At 36.9% G+C, this 13,643-nt stretch overlaps 1 protein-coding gene across 11 annotated transcripts in view; it reads left to right on the top strand.

The window, feature by feature from the left end:
• Positions 1-13,643, top strand: part of SUGCT (succinyl-CoA:glutarate-CoA transferase) — a 323,333-nt gene that overhangs the window by 166,898 nt on the left and 142,792 nt on the right. The gene's annotated exons all lie outside the window — the stretch shown is intronic.

The following is a 13,643-nucleotide window of genomic DNA, read 5'->3' as shown; positions in this document are numbered from 1 at the left end:
AGAATTAAAAATTGTGTAACTGAGCTTGCTCTTGCAATTGGAAAATCATAAATCATAATCCCATTATTCAAGTGAATTTACCTGCTCTTTAGGGTCACACTGTTTCTGTATTTCATTTATCTGTGTTCCGTAATTCACACTGTTCCTGTGTTTGTTGGTTTTTTTTTTTTTTTTTTTTTTTTTCTGACAAGAAAGCCATTGGCAAAAGAAGTGACAGTAAAACTTCCTAAGTGTTTAGTACTAGCATGCGATGTGGATATTTTTATCTCAAAGGCAGCCATTTTGTGGTTTTCCTTTCAAAGGGACTAAGAGAAACAATATAAAGTTGTACTCTTTGAAGTAAGCTGAGGGAGCTACTGGTCAGTAACTGCTTTTGGGTATTTTGCCAGTTGCTGACCTTATTCCTCAAACCCCAAATCTTTAATAGCATCATTCTAGAGAAATTTTCCTTTGCTATTCCTCTGTCATGGTCTAGATTTGATCTCAGAAGGTTTTGCCACCTATGGACTTGACTCGTGTTTCATTAGCGTTATTGACAGATAGTGACCAAGTGGGTTGGGTGAATTCAGCCATGTCAGTGAAGGACATCTGGTCACCTACATGGCACAAGAGTGTGTTTACTCTTAATTGCTGAAATAGTAGAGGTGAGGAAAACAACAGGATTGGAAAGTGTGAAACATCTGATATGCTCTAAGGCTGAATTGATATTTCCTTTTGAAGACTAAAGGAAAATTATATCCTCTGTAATTTTATTTTCTTTGTGCTTGATTATGTATTTAAGGAAAGAAAACCTCATTCTTCTAATAATTTCCACTGATTTTATATTCTTGTCTGTGTGTGGAAGGACTCAGTGACAAACCAGGAGACCAATTAATTTTCACTTTGTGGTTTTAAAATTGGCTAGGATTGATGGATTGATGGATATAGGCAATCACTGTTGAACAGATGAGAAAAAAAGCCACATTTAAAAGTGATCCAAGGACTGAGAAAACTCCAGCTTTACTGTCTAAACTCTGTGCACATAAGTAATAAGCTTTTGTTAAAGCCCCAAGGCTGCTGAAAATCCTGATAAATTGATTATGTAGTTCTCAGAATAGAGGACTATAGACTTGGAACTGAAACATTTTAGCAGTCCATTAGCCATTTTATTTTTCTTGAATTTAGAGGAAAAGCAAATAAGTGGCAAAAATGTGCTATGGATATTTCTTGAAATGAAAGAAATTGTTTTTCCACACTTTGGAAATGTTTTGAAGAATGCTAGTATCAGGTCTTACTTTTTTGGTTGCTGGACTCTAGCCTATCCTCACAAGATTTTATTTTTTATTATTGTATGCAATTTTTTCTTCTTTCTTTTTACTTAATTGAGAACCTTCTACTTCAACATTAAGCAAAGTGATTAACACACTTATCATCTGTCACAAGCTTTTCATACTTTATCTTCTGTGAAGGAAGAGATTGGTACCCTAAGAATAATGTACAATTTAATATTTTTTTATTTTGGATGTATTCATCATAATTTAGCTGTATCTCAGGACAGTGAGCTAGAAGAATTTTGTTTCACATGTATTAGAAAGTGGTGGAAAGTGTTGAGTTCTGCAGGGTGACTAGCTTCCATCAGCTGACACTCTTGAAAACTTCAGGTTGCAACTCTAATTCTTTGTGTCTTCTGTCCCTTTAAATCAAGGTCAAATAGTGCTGAATGTGGCTTCAGGCAAGAATTTTGTAGATCTTGGTGTAGATCTTGGGACAATCTAAAGTGATGGAAACCCATGGCTTTTGTGCTACAGACCCAAGATGAGAAAAATGACATAAATTTATTTCAAAATCTAATTTAGATGTTGCTTTAGGCTTATAGCTGCAATCACAAGTTGTGAAGCTGACTCAGTACCCAGTTACATGGATGGTTCTGCTTCTCTAAATGCCAATGGAGCTTCTTTTCAGCAAGCCTACATAAAAAGTGCCATGGGATTCTCCCAAGAAGGTGCTCACAGAGGCCAAAGTTAGTTCTTCTGTAGCTGGGGTTGCAATTGTACTCATTATCCTGCTTGTTCCTTGCAGGATGCCAGATTCCATGACCTCATGGTCACTGCAGCCAAGGCTGCCCCCTCACTTCACATCTCCAACCAGTACGTCTCTTTTTTCACTTGAGGAGCACATCAATCCTTGTCTACCACCTATATCAGAAAGCTATTGTGAGTTCATTCCAGGAACCTCCTGGAGTGTTGTGCTTTGCTGTATTCTTTCTCTAGCAATATCAGGATGTTTGATGTCCACCATAAGAACCAGGGCCTGTGTCAGTGAAGCTGCTTCAACTCATCTGTAAAAGGCCCCATCCACTTCCTCTTGCTCATCAGGTGGCTTGTAGCAAACACCCACCATGTGACCCTCATTAGTCTGCCCTTTTATGCTAATCCAGAAACTCTTGAATAGTTCATCATACTCCCCAAGGTAAAGCTTCCCGCATTCCTGGAGTTCCTTTATGCAAAGGACACCACATCTTTCTGTCCTGTCTTTCCTAAGACCATGTGGCCTTTCCTGGAGACATTGCAATCATGCAAGCTGTCCCACAATGTCTCCATAAATGTGATGAGATGAAGTGCTGTGACTGCCCGCAGATCTCCAAATTTACCTATTTGTTTCCCATACTATGTACACTTCTGAGTGCACATAGGTACTTCTGAGAAGTGTTCAAGCATTCATTTCCCGGGGGGGTGCAAGAAGATACAAAACAGGTGTGCTAGACACAATAATTAACTGTTGTATAAGAGGTCTCTTTGCAAACTGGGAGTGTATCATGGAGCTATTTGTTTCCCCTGAATTTCCATTGCCCTGGAATTCTGGCTATTTGCAGAATCTTTTTAGTCCAGTTCTTGTATAGAATTCTGAAATGAATCATTTTCAGCAATGGATTTGTACAGAACATGTTGATGATCAGACTTTGCTCCCTCCATGTTCCTGTGGTACTTCAACACATAACAGGAGGRTAAAGCTAAGCAATAGCAAAACTTTTCCTAAAAGTTGTAATATTTCCCAAGTATCTATGCACRTGGAGCTTCACTTAACACAAGGAATACCAAGGCAATCATTGACTTTGTAACTGGCTTTGAGGTACAGGAACTGAAACCACTAGATTTCAGGCCATTGTTTTAAAAAGGTAAAGTTGGATCTAATTTGTATACAGTATGCTTTTAAGTTTTGTTTCAGTTTTGACTGAAATAATTTTTGTCAATGCCAACTGTATTTCTGATAATTAAAAAAACATTTCGAATGGAAAACATCACTCATATGAGAAACTTCAGCCAGAAGTTTGTAAACTCCGCCGTACTCTTTCCCACTAAAATTTCCAAGCACTGGGAAATAAAAAGAATTTCCCTAAAATCTGAGAATCTAAAAAGACTGCTATCAGAGATTATAGATTCTAATGCTCCATTGCCTCAGGTGTGATAAGCAAAGCATTCCTTCAGATAGTTGAGATAAATGTCCATATCATCCTGCTGTAGGAGTCAGCCTCAGGGAAAGCAGATGGGATATTACTGTGTCCCACTTCATTAAAATCAGTGTTAAAGATCCATTGACTGGACTGTTGATCTATTTATGCTTTTTTTAAACTATGTTTCTGTATCTGTTGCCCTCTGAACAATGATGAATTTATGAAATAAATTTAGGAATAAAATAAAATCTTGTCAAAATTTTATTCAACACTAGTCCCTAAGGGATGCAGTGCTGAAAGTGGCCTCAAGCAGCTTTATTTAATGGCACAGCAGTACCAAGTGTAGCTTTGCTGGCAGGTGTGATACCACAGCTCATGCTATGTATGATATTGAAAACTAGAAAATGACTTTTTTTCAGGTAAGGGATTGACCCTTCATGGTCATCTTAAGCAACTGGATTTCAGAGGACTTGCTCCTGGCTTATATTGTATACCTATTTTGTGGATATTGTAAAATATGTTCATATTGTTGTCCAGAAAAGTTTTTTCTGAAATTCCCTGTATCTGTCCTCCCAATTAATCTCATAAAATATTGATCATCATCTCTATTTTACATAAACCCTTTTCAATTCTATTTGTGACAAATTACAATAGGTTTGCGGTGGGTTAGGAGCTGAGAATGAAATAGCATTCAAAACAAAGAGATTAAAGGGAAGACTCGGGAGAATGGGGGAAGCATTGTCCCTTGCAAACTTTGTTGGCTATTTTGTAAACATTGTGTCAATGTAATAAAAATGGCTTCTATGGATTTAAGAGTGTGTCTTAATGAACATGTACCTCTAGAGGAGAGATATATACTACAAAATTTTATCCTAAATTACATTCAACTCAAGAATAAATATGAAGTGACCTATAAAGTGTAAGTTTCTGTCTTCTTTGAAGTGCTATACTATTGCCAATGAACCAGCTTTATGCTGTTGGAAACTACAGCTGTTCTGTTCTACTGCTTCTCTAACTGAAATTTGTTTATTGTAATCATAGTTTCAGTTAAACTGATATTATTTTTGATAATATTAATGCATAAAGGAAAATAATTACTCTGTTTTTTAAATAATAATTTAAAAAAATCCTAATTCTGCTTCTCGTCCCTTATGTCCTGGAGGCAGGAGCAAAGTAATATTAAAATCTTTTATTTAAGTAGCAGAGAGACTGAACTTTGTTTACCTGCTTTTTTTTTTAAAGTTAATTTTGCAGGCATTATGGCTATATCCACAAATTCTTCATATTTGCCTTTTCAGAATGTGATTATTGCTCATAAAAGCAGTTTTAATTGAATAATTATGTTATGAATGGCTTGTAGCATGCTTAAAACTACATGCCTCTATTTATATGACTATAGTTTAATTTTTAGAGTTCCCTGTATAACAATACTAGGAAATTACTAAAAGATTTTTGCTATTCAGCTGGGTGATTTTAAAATATATTGCTGTTATACTGGACTATTGGCATTGTTGCTTAGGAATAAAAAATAAAATTATTCCTTCCCCCTTCCAAATAAAGCCATTCATCTAAAAAGGTCACAAAAGGAAGCACACAATTCAGATAATCTCCTTGCTGTATGTGAGATTAACTTGGACACAGATGTTTCAATTTATAGTTTGATCTGGCATAATATATATATTTAACAAAATCCTGTTTTGTATTGCTTCTATAAACACTAACGTCTGATAAAAGCATGCTGGCTTTACTGCCATTTACTTGAATCAGAAACCTCTGAGCCAGTGCTTAGAAAGCAGGAGTCTGACATTCAGAGACCGAAGTTAACCGTTTTAACCTTTGGCTGCAACTTGTCTTAGCCCTTTCCCTGACTTTCAAAAGGCAAATCTATTTGTGGTTTTCTCAATTTAAACGGCTGTGGATAATTATTAGGCTTTGTTCTTGCTGCGTTTAAAGATGAAATGATTCAATACTGTTCATTACCGCTCATTTCCGGGCTACATGGTAGTCATTAAATTTCTGAGATACTATCTGAGAAATCACTGACATTGTTCATATACCACAACTAAAATGTTTCCCCCCCTCCCTGATGTTTGGCAGGCACTAGCCCACCTGTCTGTAAAGGGAAATGGCTTTGGCATGATCAGAATCTTTATGGAAGGTCATGAACAAGAAATCTTTGTCCTTTCTTTGTGGAAAGTTTCCCCTTTGGATGCAAATAGCATTATCTAAAAAATTAATAGCTTCCTATGAATCACAGATTTCACTCAGAGATCAGCTGATTTGTATATTCCGCAGGTGAAGTTTTCTCACTTCTGACTGTGTATTTCCCAGCAAATTCTGCTCACAAGAAGTGATATTAGGTTTACTTTGGAAAATAATTAGTGTGCCCTTTACTATTTTCAACCAATTATCCTAAAGAAGCTGGGCACGATAACCAGAATACTTTACAGATGTTCAGTGAATTCYGAGAATGTGGAGGATCATCTCCAATGTCTTGAATTTATCTTCACAGTTTAGCTGGCACCATCAGTAWGGAGGCAAGTAGTGCTGTACAATGAAGTTTTTATATGTTTTGGTTTTATATGCCTGTGAACTGACTTTATGTTATTTCCAAAGTTGGAGGATTCAATTTTGCAAGCTTCTTACTCCATGTATGTCTGTTCATCTTTGTAGTAATTCCATGAGTAGTAAGTGCAGAGTCCCATATTCTCTCAGSTAGGATATGATCATATCCTGTTAAGCAACTGTCATAGGTCTGAAGGGAAATGAMGGAGAACACCAAATGCGTAACTAATGAAAGAATTATCATAGGCTTAACCCAAAGATTAAAAGCTTGAATGTGTAAGTGACAGATTCATGGAGTGATATAAAACCATGCTTGGTTAGATATACTTCTGGTGGGGGGCAGGGTGGGGAGTAAAAGGAGGAAAAGCATTTCCCATGCTTGGCAAAATGTAGAAGTACTACTTTTAGTGATACTCCAAAGCATTTCTATGAAGCTTGCTTGAAAGGCCAAACTAAAGGTAAAATGTCCCACAGCTTACTCCTGTATTGATAAAATATGAGTTGAGTGAGATTAGCTCAACTGGTTGGAGCATGGTACTTGTCACACTAAGGTTGTGGGTTCCATCCCTCTATTGATCAGAGTTGGACTTGTGAGTCCCTTCAACTCAGAATATTCTGTGATTCTGTGAGTTTATTGTCTGAGCTCCTTTAAAAGTCCATTTATGTGATGAGCCTTCTGAATGTCCCAGCCTGACACAGGCAGGGATAGTGCAGGCAGCAACCCAAGCCCACTCAGTTAAAGGCTTTGATCAAAGGTAGATGTCAATAGTCGTTGCTTGGAGGGCTTGGAGAAAAGTAGGCCTCCATCTTCCTCATCTGTTTGCTCTGCCAAAGTCCAAATCCAGCTGTGGACGCACACAACTGGCATGTTTGCATTATGAACTTGTAAAGCTTAAACTTTGAATATGATTTTTTCAAGCAGAATATGAGGAAGAAAGCAGTGATGATCAGCGTTGTAAAACTTTTGGCATTACCTTTTACAGTAAAAGGAGTTCAACTAGCTGTGTAGGTTTTGTGTGTATTGTATGTYGGTATCAATTATCAATCCATTGCTCTCTTGCTATAAAGTTGACGGGAGTCTTTGCCTAGATTATGCATGATTGATTTGTTTTGGTTTTTTTTTTTTTTCTTTAATGCTAATGCTCAAAGAACTTTCAGTAAAACTGAGCAAAGTGATATAAGCATRGAATTCTTTATACAAATGAACAAACTGTTCTGGCAACAGTCACCCTTGCTTGCAAATGTAAAGATAATGAATGGCTTCTCTAGTCTATTTCCCATCTGGTTTTAACAGTCTGTTTCTTTTTTCTATTTTCTCAAATGGGCCTCTATTTAGCAAGTTTTTACTTTGGTAATTAATGAAGCACTATCATTTTCTCATATACATCTGTGGAGTTTTTTTAGATGTTATTGTGTTGCCATACTTAGGAAAGCAGCATAAGTCAAAGCCAATGATAGCTCTGAATCATTTGGTATCAAGGTACTAATGAGCTCTGCAGACATTTCCAATACAATTTTTCCATCTTCAACCAGGTGGGGCTTAATCCACTCTATTTTTCCCATAAGCAATAAGATGTCCAATATATAAATTTTCCGCCATACTCCAAAAAACTAAAGGCTTTCCAAAAGGCTAAAGTCATGCTTTTTGCAATACAGGAAAGACTCTGCTGACTTATCTTTTCCTAATGTTAGATTACTGTCCATTTCCACCCTGAAATTTGGTGACCAGAGAATAAATATTTTTTCCTCAAAATCTCAAATCATGAACTAAAGTAGTTTGTAATTCTGATTTATGTGTTATGTTTACTACCCTTAAAAACTGTTTATGAATCAAAGTAACAAAGCCTTTTCTAGAAGGTTAATAGTCAGGGATACTTTTTCTAAATTCTAGCTGCAACTGTGAACAAATCACATTCAGATACCAAGGAAATAAATTAAGGATTTCATACCAAAAGGAAAGCATTGAAGTAATTGTGAACAGTTTTATCTAGAATTCATTCCTCTAAGTGGAAGCAAGTCGGACATTAAAAGGGGCTTGTATAAATCTTAATAGTATTTGCTGCTGCTTCTTAGAAACTGAGTGCATGTTCTGCTGTTGATTTGTTTGCAGCCAGATGTATTTAAACTGTAAAACTTCTGTCTAATATCTCTGTGCACATATCAAAGGAGTTCTGTTCTTTGCCCCAGCACAAGGAGAAAGAGTGTGAGCCTTTACTTCAATATTTTGACCTATYCCAAGAAACATTGTTTTATCAGCCCCAATTACCTGGGAAAGTGTTGGCTCTACTATTGAAAGCAGTTAGGAAGTTTTTCTCAAACTTGGTGTATAGTCAGTATCGTATTAGTTCAGCATGCTCATTGTAGCCCATTCATTTTCTTCAGAAAACATTCACCTAAGATGTCACCCAAACTCATTCTATGGTTTTATTTCCCGGGAGGCAATTCTATAACATTCATCATGGCAATCAGTCTAAGGGTGATGAAATTTGCAATTCAATTTGTCTTTTGGGGAAGTCCATAGGTTTTGTTCAGATCAAAATTGTGAGCCTCCATGTGTCCCTCTTGGTATAAACAGATAATCACACAAAACACCTGTATCTACTAAAAATACCTCATTGAAGCAATCAAGACGACAAATACTTTGATAATGCAGTAAAGAGGATGGCTGTCTCTTGGATATTTCCTTGCAGATGTTTCCTTTAGTACAGTCATTTGAAGGATTAAATGTAGCAGAAAAGTTTCTTTCATTCCTTTACTACCAGCCAAGGTGTCTATACAAAATGACAAATGCTTTGTTAAAAAGACTGCATGTGCAGGTATCTTAAAGGTACTTGAGAATCTTCTGAAGTACCTCCACTCCACGTATCAAGAAAAAATTGTTTAATCAGCTACCAGTCTTGCATGAAAGAAATTCCCACCAAAGGAAAAATTACCTCACATCATGACTATTTTGTGTTACTGCCATCATTCATGTTTTTTTCCCACAGGTAAAAGGTACACATATTGGAATTCAAACTGAAATGTTTTTCTATTTTTCWGGTTCTTATTATCAGTGATAATTCCACTGATAACAGAATAACATACCCTTTCTTTGGGTTTGGTTTTGTTTAGTTAACAGAAGCACAAGACACTAAACCACAAAATCTAAAAAGGGATGTTTAAATGTATTTTTTATAGGAGCGGATCTGTAATAAAAACAATAAAACCCAGTGTTTAAGTTTTGTAGAAATAATTTAATGACCAGCTGCAGCAATAAACACCTTTCCGTTTTGATTGGATCTTAACTCTTCCATCCAGTGATTAATTGCTCCACCAAAGACAAACACATTACATTATACATTAAGTGTAACATCCTGTTTTAAAGATTCCACTAGTGCAGTTTAAATGTTTTTGATCCTGTTCAGATTTAAAAAAAGATATTTTGAGGATCCTCCATTTATTATTACTCCTTGCCTATAATCATGACCAAGGCAGTAACTGGCCAATACTTCCTTTCTCACGTACAACTTTGGCCTTGTGTTTGTATTCCTCTTAGTTAGAGAGTAGTGGTGCCACATACTTCTTTTTTTGTTTGAAACACTATAGGAACTAGGGGATGGAGATTGCATAATTTTATTTAAATTATGGGGGAAATTAGAATTTCTTAATAAAGTATGCAGGATGGAGCATGTATTAATGCACTGTTAGCAAAGCCATACTCATTACAGATGAATAAACAAAACAACCACTAACACAGTGATTTTAAAATATTTTGGATATAAGCTAGATTTTAGCTAATGATCTAAGGGGGCAATAATGATAGTCAAATCTCTAATTTATCATAAATCTCTAATCTACCTTTCATACACAATTAGGCTTCCTTTCCTGAGGAAGCATGAAAAAGGGACTGTGTGACATGAGCAACAAGAAATCTGGAGTACATTTAGTATCTGTATCTGAAGTATGAACTTAATTTTGTTTTTTTTTTTGAATTGCATATTATATCATTTTGTGTTGCCGCCTCTCTTTGAGAGCATTATCTTGGATTTCTTTACAGAATCACAGAAGGCTTGAGGTTGGAAGGGACTTTTTGAGGTCCTCTGGTGCTAAATAAGGGTCATCTATAGTCAGTTTCCCTGCATGTCTAGGTGGATTTGAATATGTCCATCAGAGATGGCAGATTCCACATCCTGTTTCAATGCTCTGTCACTGCCACAGTAAAATGTGTTTCTTTGTGTTCAAATGGTGAACACAAACCTCCTGTTTGTACATGTTGCCTCTTTTCCTGTCACTGGGTACCACTGAAAAGAGCCATTTTCCTCTTTTTTACACTCTCCTTTCAGGGATTTATTTCCATTGATAAAATTCACCCTAACATGACTTTTTTCCAGACTAAACAATTGCAGAACTCTTGACCTCTTCTCATATTGAGAGGTACTCCAGTCCCTTAATCATTATAGCTGCCCTTTGCTGGACCTGGTCTCAAATATCTCCATATCAAGCTTTATTTTATTTTATTGTGTTTTGCACATAAAGATTTGTTCTGGGATGTGTGTTATGAAAAATCAGYGCTATCTGGCAGTTATTCCTTTCATGGTTTCTCTTATGATTGAGAATCTTATGATTTGTCCAGAGAAACAATAGATTCTTGAATGGGAACAGGGGTGGAGGCAAGTCTGGGAGTAACTTCTTCCTTTTCCTATCATAGTATCTTATAAATTAGCCTGGGTTGGAAGGGACCTTAAAGATCATCTAATTACAGGCCCCCTCCCCCCGCCCCATCCTTCTCCCAAGACACAGGGATACCTTTCACTTGATCTTGAACATCATGGTCATCAAGCCTGATCTTGAACACCTCCAGGGCTGGGCCATCCACAACTTCTCTGGGCAACCTGTTCCAGTGCCTTACCACCCTCACAGAACAGAATTTTTTCCTAATGTCTAATATAAACTTTCTCCAAGTTTTAAGCCATTTTTCCTGTCACTATATGCTCTTGTAAACAGACCCTTTCTGTCTTTTTTTTGTAGGTACTGCAAGGCAGCAATTAGATCACCCAAAAGCCGCCTTCTCTTCTCCAGGCTGAACAAACCCCATTCTCTCAGCCTTTCCTCATAGGAGAGGTGCTCCAATCCTCTCAGTCCTCATCTTTATGATCTTCCTCTGGACTTGCTCTAACAGGTCAATGTCCTTCCTGTGGTGGGGACCCCAAAGCTGGACCCACTACTGTGGGTGGTCTCTCATCAGAAAGAAGCCGAGGACCAGAATCCCCTCCTTTGCCCTGCTGGCCAYGCTGCTTTGGATGCCGCCTGGGACACATTTGGCTCTCTGGGCTGTGACTGCACATTGCTGGGTCATGTCCAAACTCTGATCCACCAGCACCCCCAGGGCCTTCTCCCCTAGGTCTGCTCTCCATCTGGTCATTCGCCAGCCTGTGCTGATACTGGGGGTTGCCCCAACACATGTGCAGCATCTTGCACTTGGTCTTGTTAAACTACGTGAGACTCCAGTGGGTTCACTTCTTGAGCTTGTCCAGGTCACTCTGGATGGCATCCCATCCCTGAGGTGTGGCAACTGCACCACTCAGCTTGGTGTCATTGGCAAATTTGCTTAGGGTGCACTCAATCCCTTTGTCGGTGTCATTAATGAAGATGTTTAACAATACTGACGCCTGAGGTACACCACTTGTCACTGATGTCCATTGGGACTGAGCCATTGACCATTACCCTCTGGATGTGACGGTTTCAAGTAAGTGGCATGTCCATGGTTAATGTACATTCCTTTGCTAAGCCAGTGGTCTGCTTTCTTGCTATGTTTTCTGATAGTCACCCCAGAGTCCAGAGTGTGTGTAACCTGAAATAAACTGTTTATGAACGCAGAGAAATGAGGCATGAATGTCAAGATCCATAGCAGCTGGGTGACAGCATCTGGTTGGAAGCAAAAGGTGCCAAACTGTAAGGCTTCCAAAGAAATCTAGAATTTAAGGGTAGTGTTCACAAACCATCCACTTAAAAGATGAATATAGTCACATTGACCACAGTAAGAAATAGGTTAGGTTGAGATAAATCTTTGTACTCATTTAATGATCTAAAAGGAAAGACTTGACCTATCTAATTTAAATTGCAACTCGGTGAAATTAATCATTTAAGGCTTGTGTAGTCTATAGTAAAAGTAATGTAAAAATCAGATTCTTTATGCCTTGAGGTATGAAATTTTTAGAGCCAAAATCAAACATTAGGTTTAATAATCTTTATCATTGGGCTTTAGAAATTATAAATTTACAGTTCGCACCTATTGACATAGGTGTTGTGATTTGTCTGCTTTTTCCAGAAGAGCCAATTAGCCCATACAAACATGATTTGAGGTGTTTAACTAGAGTGTTCATATAGGTATTCAAATAGGAAAACATCAATCAAACATTTAAATAATGTTAAAGACAATGGGTCAAACTATTTTTTGTCATTCACTTGGTGACAAATCTGGCTGCACTTAAGTCAAGGAGTACAATAGCGAACTACTCAACTTTAGTGCTTCTCAAGGGAATAGCTGTCAGATATTTAGCTACTTCTTTAAAGCACAAACTCCTTGTTGTTAACAGCTGTTTATTAGTTCCCATCACAAGTAAAACATTATTTGGGATTTCTAAAAAGAGGAGCAACCTGGAAATTCAGTTAGAACAGTGGAAAAGCATAGTTTAAAAATGCATACAAGAAGATAGGAAAACAACTAAAAATGCAATAACAGTGATAAAAATTCAGCAATAGAAAAATATTTGAAGTCAAATGAAAATAAAGTCAGGATACCAGGTAAAAAATTAATTCTTTCAACCCTTCCTTTTTCTTTGGTGGGGGTTTGTTTAGGTATTATTTAGATAAAATTTTTGCACATGATTTGACAAGTGAAATACAAAAATAAGGTAACTTCTTGCAGTGGTCAGGATAGATTTTATTTAAAACTTATGTTTTCCATTACTTAGGTGATAGTTTGTAGGAATCTTTATTTGTACTTCTCTATTTTCCATAGAGATCAAAGCAGTAAAATCAATCTAAAACTGTGTATGTGCAATCTTATCCTATTATGAACTTCATAATCTGAATCCATGTAGTTAGAGATCAGCAAGACATGCATGGGACAGCATGTATAGCAAGTGGGACTCCATGTGTTTCATTCTCTAATCACCTAATTTCGCTCTTGGTGTTCTAGCTATGGAGGTGTGTCTGTGCAAACTGTACTGTTAGGAAACCAATTCACTGAGTTTTGAGATACATATGTATTACAAGCACAAACGATCCTGCAGGACACATTATCTTCTGTCAAAGTAGGGTTAAAAAAGGTTTTCATGCTTAGTTTTCATCAGTATTAAGGTTTATGTGTTAGATCCTAGGTCTTTAGAAATATAACTTGTTTTTCAGACTTTTCCTTGAAAGTGTTCTGGTTCAGTCTGTTTGATTTTTTAATTTCAGTCTRTTTGTTTTTTTAATATCTTTCCCATTTCAACAGTTGCAATGTAAAAAATCAGCTAGTTTCAAATTAGCAAAAACCATGAGGCCTATATTAGAATTTCAATCATTATAGAAAAGCTTTTCAGTTTAATGTATGTTCATGTTTATGTACACTGTTAGTATTTTGATCCCCTTATTATTCTTTTCTTGGGTGCTTGGTTTTTGGTTT

The sequence above is a fragment of the Malurus melanocephalus genome, unplaced genomic scaffold (genome assembly GCF_030028575.1).
Source record: "Malurus melanocephalus ecotype Western Australia unplaced genomic scaffold, MMel_1.1 scaffold_145, whole genome shotgun sequence".
Lineage (NCBI taxonomy): Eukaryota > Metazoa > Chordata > Aves > Passeriformes > Maluridae > Malurus > Malurus melanocephalus.
The sequence above is the reverse complement of the archived record's forward strand: the minus strand, read 5'-3'. Positions and strand labels throughout refer to the sequence as shown.